Source organism: Octodon degus, unplaced genomic scaffold (assembly GCF_000260255.1).
Source record: "Octodon degus isolate 3935 unplaced genomic scaffold, OctDeg1.0 scaffold00122, whole genome shotgun sequence".
NCBI classification, from domain to species: domain Eukaryota; kingdom Metazoa; phylum Chordata; class Mammalia; order Rodentia; family Octodontidae; genus Octodon; species Octodon degus.
Window position 1 is genome coordinate 2535992 of NW_004524698.1, and position 8276 is coordinate 2544267.

Genomic DNA, 8276 nt, shown 5'->3' on the forward strand with positions numbered 1-8276 from the left:
AAAAAAAAAAAAAAAAAAGATATAGTGTTTGCATAACATCTTGAAATACCAAGCTGAGCAGCATAAAGTTCTTTCTGAGTAATCAGGTGAAGAACACATGTATGGTCTGAAGGTTATTTTATAATAAGCCTTGGGTAGTCTTTGACTTCTACAACTGTGTAAAGTATTTTAATTAAAAAATTAAAACCTATGTGCATGCAAAAATGGATATAAAAATGTCTATATCAGTATTATTCATTCTATCAAAAAAAAATAGAAGCTATCCAAATGGCCATTAGTTGATGAGCAAGTAGTAAAATGGGGTATATTCTCATACAGTGAAAAATATTCCTCTATAAAAAGAAATACTGACACCTGCTACAGCATGGACAGGCTTTGAAAACACACAGTGCAAAAGACTGGCCTCAAAGGACCATTTGGATGAAATGACCAGAATAGGCAAATCTATAGATACAAAAAATAAACTAGTGGAAAATAGGCAAGGGACTTGGGAGATGGGGGTAAATAGGGAGTAATGGCTAATGGGCATAGGGTTTCCTTTTGTGTTCTGAAATCCTATGGGGGAATGGTTGTCCAACTTTTTAAATATTGCTAGTCACTACTGAATTGTACACTTTCAAAGGATGACTTTTATGACATGTGAATCATATTTTAATAATGATGTTATTTAAAAATTGAGAAAAACAAAAATGGCTATTGTGAGGAATGAGTAAAATAATATATGTTAAGGGTTTAGTCTGGGGCCTGGCATAATAATTAAAAGATATTTGACAGGAACTAAGCTGTCTGCATGCATCAACTTGTTTAACTTTCACAACAACTGTATAAAACACTATTGCTATCCTATTCTAGATGAAGACTGTGAGGCCAGTGACATGCATGATCTGCCCAAGGTGGCTGGCGCAATACCTTTACGCAGCCACCCCTTGACCTGCCTCCATGGCCCCATGCCTGGGTTAGTGCTGTGTGTTCCCACATGCACTCTGCTCCTCATCTGTCATGGTTTTGAGCAGGCTAAATTTTGCTCATCCTTCTGCACACCTGTACTCTCAACTACAGTGGACATTCTGTAAAGCCAGGGACTGTGCATATCTTAGCTGCCATCGTTTTCTGGGCCTCCAATGTTGGATGTAGTAGGATGAAGCAAAAGATTTTCTGTTCCTACAAATCCCATGAGTGCAGGAAGAGGAAGTGGGGAGAGTATTAGAGACTAAGGGTGCTAGAAAGCCATGAGATCATTGTTGGAACAGGGTCTCTTAGGAATAGAGGACTGTAGGGAAGAACTACTGACTTTAAGAAGGAGGAGCCCCTTCCTCTAAGAGAGGAGAGGAGTTGGGGTACAAAGGCAGATAGAAAAGGATGCTCATGCCAGAGGACTTTAGACTGTTGCAATGGTTGAGGGGAAGGGGTAACAGAGGAATCTTGTGCCAGGCAGTTTATAGGAGTATGGACTGGGCCATTGAGACAAAGGACAGTGTTTAGAATAGATTCATAGGGCTGGGGAGATAGCTCGACAGTCTAAGCACATGCCTGGCAAGTGCAAGGACCTGAGTTCAATCCCTGGTACCCCATGTTATGCTGGCCCTGCACCATGCCAGCCACTGAAACTGGGTGTGGTGGTACACACCTGTGCTGGGGTTGCTGAGACAGGAGGATCACTACAAGTCTGGGCTGTGTAGTGAGACTCTGTACCAAATAAATAAATAAATAAATAAATAAATAAATAGATTTACAACCTTTTCAGGTCCAATTTCTTTTATATGATTAATAATAGGATGGACCTTTTCCCTAGAAAAAAAGAACATGTATGCAACATTTTGGATATAATTTTAGGAGTCTGGGGACTCCAGGTTGGAAATACCTTCTCCCAGGAATTGCTACAGTTGAATAAAAGCATTTCTGAGAAGTAACTCAAAGGCAAACAGCTTGACTGTACAGCATTCCAAGTCTGTGTTTCTGTGATTGCCTCAGCAGCCCTGAGACTAGGGCAGGGGCCATCAGAGCAGGCCTGGGAGCACTGATGGAGGAGGGTGGGGGATGGTGGGCAGGCAGGGCAGGGGCCGGTGAGGACCTGGGAGAGGTGGCAGGAGAGGTGTCTCAGGCGTGGGATGCAGAGAAGTCCTCTCTGGGTACAGGCTAGGCAGGAGTGCATTGTCTGTAGAGATCTAAATGTAACAGTAAAACCAGAAGTCAGGCTTCTTTTTATTTTGATGCAGGAGTTATTTTTGAACTTGGGCAATGATAGAATATTCTTTTCTGAAAAAATCTGGGTCTAAGATTTAAACAGTTGCCTGCACCTGGGCTTTACACCAACTAAGATAGATAAAGAGATTGAGAGAGCAAGGCGGGGCTTGAAATGGTGAAGTCCGGATGTGGCTCATGGGGTGACATGCGGCTGATGTGGAGTCAGCGCTGAGCTCACACTAAAGTAGCAAAGGCCCCTGTGGATGAGGTGGTAAGTGTGCAGCTGAGTGGCTTTCAGCCTCCACAATCTAGGCACTGTCTGTAATCCTACATCCTTTCTTTTACTTGAACCAATTGCTAGTCACAACTATGCCTATTTCACTGTCTTCACATATCAATTGTATTCAAATCGCTCTTTCCCACCCCTCTATTCTAGATGGCATTTGTTTGCTCACATGTTTGCCTCCTTATTGTCATCATGTTCCTTGAGATCAATGACTGTGTCTCACTTCTGTCTCAGTCGCCAATTCTGATGGCTCCCACACATTTGTGGAACCCATGAACAAATATGTCTTGCTTTTCTTCATAGATTTCTTGAGCCTCACATGACCAGATCCCAGTAGGTACAGAATGCTGCTGCTTTTCTTTTCTCAGGTAAATTAAATGCTTATCTGTTCCCCTTTATGAAGGTTTGGACCTTCATTCCATCCTAAAGCTGCAAGGATGTGGGACCAGGTGAGGGAGTCCAGTTGCACACATTTCACTTGTAAAACTGCTTGGGCACCACTTATGGGTCCTTTTTCAGGGACCTGAGTGGATGCTGTTTCCACTAGGTTGGAAATCACTAGCTTTTTGCTGCTCTGTGTTGTGATCAGTATCACAAGAGTAGCGCATGGATATTTCCCTGATAGCTGGAAAAAAAAACATGGATTCCTCTAAGCCCTCTCTATAACATACTAATTGGGAGTAATCATTCAAAGGAGAAACACTTTCATCTCCTCAGTCTTTTCTGGGGATTGACAATTCTCTGCTCTCTACCTAGAACTACTGATAGCCTGAATCTGTTCCATATCTCCCCATTTGCTGACTGCCCGCTTCTCCACATGGACTGTATTACTTCTGCTGAAGAGTCAGCATGCCACTGGCTGATGAGCGAGCTAACCGAGAACAGTTTGGTTTAACATTTGAGATCAGAAGCAGTAGCTTTCTAGAGCATGAATGAAAGAAGCAAAGGAAGTATAAGGGCATTCCCCCCCTCCAAATCAGCACTGCTACCTCTTGACACTATGACCACCGACAGAAATGAAGGGCTACAGAGGATTCTCAACTCACCATCTGAGCTCCCCAGCCACACAGTGTGCACTCATTGCTAACCAGCAAGGTTACTACTTGAACCACACAGCCTCCAGCAGAGTAGAGACTACGTAATACTCAACAAACATAATTCAGGGAGATGCACAATCTTCAGAATCACTGTGAGTGCTTGAGAATTTTCCATGTAAAGATAGAAGTTTACTCTCAAGATAAGTATCTGGGTTTTGGACATAGACTGAACTGCATCTCACTTCTGTGATGATTTTATAAAATGTACATCAAAAAAACATCTGGTCTGTTTGAAGGAATTGAGATACCTACTTAACAACAGTGGCTGCCAGTGTGACCTACTGCTGTTGTTTATAGGAAACATCTAAATAATTAAAATCTTTAATTGGGTTAAAGAGATTCTTAGCACATAGGTGTGCTATAAATAAAAGCACGGGTAAATAATATAGTAACCTTCCTGTTCAGTGCCCTCTCTTAAAAAGATCATTTCATTTTGTTTACACCATTAGGATCCTGGTTAGAGCACTCAAGAGAGAAGTTTGGTTTAGGATGGGCTGGGGCTCCCTAGGAATTATTCCCTTTTGGTTTGTCTCAAGTGTACAGTTACCTTTTTTTCTTGGCTTTTTAACTAAAAATGAATAATTGCTTATCTGTGCTCTAAAGTAGGTAAGCACCTGGGCTTTGCTTTTGCAATGAGAGTCAGACAAAAAGAGTTAAGATAGCAGGCTGACCTTCCCTTGCTATCTGAGATCAGGAAGGCTTAAGTAGCCCAGGGCCTACTTAGAGTCAGCTGCGAGGGAAGGGCAGGACAGGAGGTAGAAAAAAGCTTAAGAGGAAGTGGTAAGAGGCGTCTGAATTTCAGTGTGACCTATTCTGTCAGGTGATTTTTTTTAGGGGGAGGGGACAGGAGAAAACAAAGTTAAGTAAAATGTCCTTATAAAGACAAAATCTATTTCTTTCCTGGCTGATGATTTGTCATTCTAGTCACTTCCTGCCTTGTGACCACACACTCAGGCTTGACAAAGCTGTTCTGCAGATCAGAAAGAAGGGTGTTTCTGGTCGCACACCAGGACAACCAAGGACAGTTTGTACAAGGTAAATTCTCCTTATGTCTTTTTGTCCTTTCTAAGTGCATGTGATGGTGTTTGCCTGTTTCTGTGGATTGTGGTTCTTATTGTCAGGGGACAGAGCTGAGAGCACCTGTCACCTGAACCCCTGCCTCCCTCTGAGGACCAGGAAATGTGTAGCCACCTTGTATAAACGCCCTAGATGGGGACCCTGAGCTGCCAGGGTTGAGTCCTTCTCATGTTAATCAGCTATCACTCGCCCAAAACAATGGGATCTCCCCCACTTTTTAGCCAAACTATGTTCTGACTTATGTCCATTGCTTTATTTCAGGATGGCTGATTACTGTGATTTTTATCTACTTTAAAACTTTTCTGGAAAGTACATATTGATCATTTAGACTGCACTGCTCATTGGCGTAATGGGGGTAGTTTAATTTTAGCCACTGTGGTTGTTTTTCTGAAAAACTTCTTTATAGTACTTTAGTGGCCAAATTAGCATCCCAGGCCTTATATTATTGAATGATGCTGATTATTTGAGTGATTTGGCACCAAAGGTTTTTAATGGGTATGCTTAATAACTACACAAAATTAGAAGTCTCCTTTATTTATTTTTTGTCCTCCTTCTTTAAAAACAAAATAAATTTCAATTGTTCAGTTGTACTGTTTTTGTAGGAATATCTGAATTATTTGTTAATGCTTATGGCCATGCAAGTGAATACTCTGTTAAACTATGGAAGAAGACTGCTATCTAGAATAGAATTTCTCATAAAGTTGATGTGAGATATTTATTCTAGAAACTTTGCTGAGAGACTTTGAATTTTGTAGTATAAACTTTTATTTAATTATCCCCATCAAAAATACTATGTACCATTAACGGGGGATAAATAAAAATGATTCTGATTTAAAGTTTGTACATTAATCAGCATACTTGTCAAAATCCAATGCTTCTTCATCAAGTATCAGCAACTTGTTTTATAAATGAGTCCTCAGGACAATGTTTTGAAAAACTCTCAGTAAATAAGAAAGATGACTCCTGATACATATCTTGATTCAATTTTATAATAAATTATAATTGGTTTTTGTCAGGTAAAATTTTTAAAGACACATTTGAATATATATGCATATTTGAATAGAATTAGCATTTATCTAATAATGTGAATTTGTGAAGTTGCAAAATGTGGCCATCAATATTGCTCTATACGTTTTGCCAGAAGAATTTTAAACTAGCAAAACTGTGGGACTTACGAAGGGAGATTTAACCCTAGACAAGAATGAAAAATACGTGGTCTTATTTCAGTAGAAATAGTAATGAAAATATAATAAATTAAGATCTGAAGAAAGGTATTTCCTAGCATTTAAAAAAGAGTAAAAAGTTAATTTAAGTCAAATTTAGATGCTAAAGCATCCACTTGGTAGTAGATTATTAACATTCACCCCCATTCTGTCGGGAAGGAATCTTCCAGGTCTGATCTTTTGAAGAGGCATTGCTGTGCGGAACACCCGGGTGCTTAGGAGGAGGGCTCATCAGTAATCAGAATGCTTTTCTTTGTAGCATTAAAGTTTTATCTCCTTCGTAAATTATGCCTTGAAACAATCAGCAATGAGAGGAACAATTGCAGTGTTATAATTTTATTTATAATTTCATCTTTGAAACTTTTGGAAAGGGGAAATTAAAAAGTTTGTCTCATTTAAATACAGATGGGAAAAGGACCTCTGTGAATACCAAAATCTGCAGGTGCCCGAATCTATTTAAAAATGACACAGTATTTGCATAGAATGTGCATGTATCTTTCTGTGTAATTTAAATCATCTCTAGACTACCTAATACAATATGAAAGCTATGTACCTAGCTGTTGTACTATATTTTTAATCTGTCCATGTTTGGTACAGATATTTTTTTCAGGAGAACTTTTGTCTAAAGCGTATTGAATCTGTAGATGCAGACCCTGTGTTTATGGAAGGCTGGCTAAATTAGTAACACTGGGTGTTTTTGAAGTACTTCGGATGTGTAGCCACTCTTACTGCAGAACCTTACTGAATCCCCTTAACTACATTTTCAGGACAAGAGTGAGTTTAGGATTCAAAGGGGCTGTCCCACACTCATGAGCATTTGGGCAGTTAGGAAGGAGCAGAAGATGGCCAGGATTCCAGGTACTGGGCTGGCCGTGTCAGTCACGGATCAGGCCCCGGGGCAGAATGCTTGGCTCCAATGGAGAAGACTATAAGCAGACTTTCATGCTGACCAAAGGGATCTTACACTCACCTTTTTGAAAGAGAGAAAATGAGAGACAGAAAGAGGAAGACAGGAAAAGAGAGTGAAAACAAAGAAAGAATCTTGCAGTTTTATTTTCATAGAAGATTTTGTATAAAAATAGCATGAAGTATTTTCTTTTGATAAATATATGATTTCACTGATATATTTTGTACCTTCACAAACTTGCTTTAACCCACTTCCCCAACCCTATTTCTTGTCACTTCCTTCTGCTTTAGCCTTCCCCGCCTCTTCCTCACCCCCTCACTTACCCATATTCTAGGTATACCAGACCACAAGCCACCAAAAAGTTCTGTGCTCTTTCACTCCTTTTTGCTCCAATTGTTTCTTTCAGTTGCTTTTCCTCTGTGTCTATAAAGACAATCAGTTTTCAAGCCTTGCTTCAGGGAACACACTCCTTTAAAGGTCTTTTTCCTACTTTCCCCTTTTCATGGCTCTATATGGGTATGTGTTTGGCTTCACGCTTTTTGGAATAACCGCAGCATTTGATTGTATCGCTTTAGTTGCCAGTCCTTATTTGCTGGTACCTGGGCCTCTGTGTGTCTTCTGGCACATAGTGGGTGCTAGCAGTAGTTAATTCAAATGAGCATTTATCACACATATTTTTACCAGCTGGGAACCTATGTGTAGAAGTCCTCAATTTCACTTATCTCAGTATTCAGTATTTCTTGGGCTACCACAGTGTTGCCAACAAAGAAGGCACAACAGTATTCAATGTTCTGGATCTGTTCTGCTTCCTTTTGACAAAGCCTTGTTCTTCATCTTGGCCTTGAAGCACCAAGAGGACATTGACCTCAGGAGATCATATCCAGGAAAGATGATAATATTAGCACTTTAGTCTAGAAGTGTTCATTAACCTAACAGTTAGGTATCCTTCCCCAAACTACATTCCTGATAATGGACTTCTTTTTTAATTTTTAAAGAATACAAAATAGTAATAGAAAAAAAAAAACCGCATTAGAAACAATACAAAATTTCACTAAAGGAGGATGTCTCCCAAGGCTGTTTCTACCCCGCTACTGAGCCCACATTTCTCCCCAGTTGGCATCTCCCTGTTCCTTTCCTCAGTTCCCTCTTGGTTCCCCTTCCTGTCCTGTACTGTCGACTCTTCCTGTTGTTTTTGTCAATTTCAATAATTGTGTCAGTCTTCCCAGCAATTTCATCACTGTTCCATCTTGTAAGATACTGCAAGCAGTAGGAGAGGAGTTTCAGTTTTTCACTTGACAGTAATAGCTAGTACTTATGTGCTGCTCACTGTGAATGGGGCAGTTTTCTAAGTGCTGTAACCATAAAGCATTTAGGCATCACAGTAATCCTGTGAAGTAGGTACTGGTATCCTCTACATATTTGAAGATGAGTTTATTCATTCATTTTCTATGACTGCATCAATGTTGTATCAACTATCATATACCAGGGCAGCCTCCTCATAC

The 8276-nt window shown here is 40.0% G+C and overlaps 1 protein-coding gene across 1 annotated transcript in view; it reads left to right on the top strand.

The window, feature by feature from the left end:
- Positions 1–2818: 2818 nt before the first annotated feature.
- Positions 2819–8276, top strand: part of Lcp1 (lymphocyte cytosolic protein 1) — a 45014-nt gene continuing 39556 nt past the window's right edge. The window contains exons 1-2 of the mRNA XM_004640263.2: positions 2819–2838; positions 4492–4602. The gene's annotated coding sequence lies outside the window, so the exon portion shown is untranslated. The remainder of the gene's footprint in view (positions 2839–4491; positions 4603–8276) is intronic.